At 41.5% G+C, this 925-nt stretch overlaps 1 non-coding gene across 1 annotated transcript; it reads right to left on the bottom strand.

Annotated features, from left to right (window-relative positions):
* Window positions 1-213: 213 nt before the first annotated feature.
* On the bottom strand, window positions 214-319 carry LOC144715956 (small nucleolar RNA R71). The gene has a single exon (XR_013584782.1). It is a non-coding gene; the product is annotated as a small nucleolar RNA R71 (small nucleolar RNA).
* Between the last annotated feature and the right edge of the window lie 606 nt (window positions 320-925).

Raw genomic sequence — 925 nt, 5'->3', positions numbered from 1 at the left:
GAAGAGCCCTATGACTTCTTAGAAAAATTTTACGAAGCATGTGATAGTTGCACTTACCCCAGAATTTCAAAGGAAGTTGTGAGAATGAAACTATTCCCTCATGCCCTTAAGGATAGAGCCAAGGATTGGTTTAGAACATTGGGAACAAATTTTGAATCATGGAATGATATGGAGAAGAGCTTCTTAAAAGATATTATACAGTGGCTAGGACAAATTCTTTCAGAAGAGAAATTAGAAATTTTCAGCAGGGAAATGATACATTTAGCGAAGCATGGGAGAGATTGATGGGGCTCATTAGGAAGTGCCCCCACAATGGCATTCAAAAATGGGAGTTAGTGCAAATTTTCTATGAAGGCTTAAATGATGGAGAGAGGCAGAGTTGATATCTCGAGTGGAGGAGCAATAGCTGACATGTATGAAGATGAAGCTATGGCACTACTACAAAAATGTCCGATAATTTAGCCTATCACCAAGATGCCTCCGATCATGTTAGGGTTACCTCGGAAAGGTGGACTGTTGGATGTTAGAGGGTTGAACCCCAGATTACTATGGATAGAATTGAAAACAGATAGGTGTAATGATGGGAAAAGCCATGGAAAAGATGAATGAAAAAATAATCACACTATGGCAAGGTCAGAATAGCGGAAGAGCACCCAACCAAATAAATCGATGTGAAATGTGCTCAAGTGATAGCCACACCGGAGAAGAATGCCCTATGATATCAGAAGTGAATGCTATAGGCAGGCAAGAAGGGAGCAATGTCCAATGGGGAACTAGAGGAAACTTAGGAGGACAGGGATGGAACAACAACAACCGACCACCCCAACAACAGTTCCAATCCAAGGCGAACAATCCCCAACACCAACAACATTATCAACCTTACCGAAATTTTTCAGATCCCACTAATGCGACTCTCACCAAGGTC

Source organism: Wolffia australiana, chromosome 19 (assembly GCF_029677425.1).
Source record: "Wolffia australiana isolate 7733 chromosome 19, ASM2967742v1".
In the NCBI taxonomy this organism is placed as follows: domain Eukaryota; kingdom Viridiplantae; phylum Streptophyta; class Magnoliopsida; order Alismatales; family Araceae; genus Wolffia; species Wolffia australiana.
The sequence above is the reverse complement of the archived record's forward strand: the minus strand, read 5'-3'. Positions and strand labels throughout refer to the sequence as shown.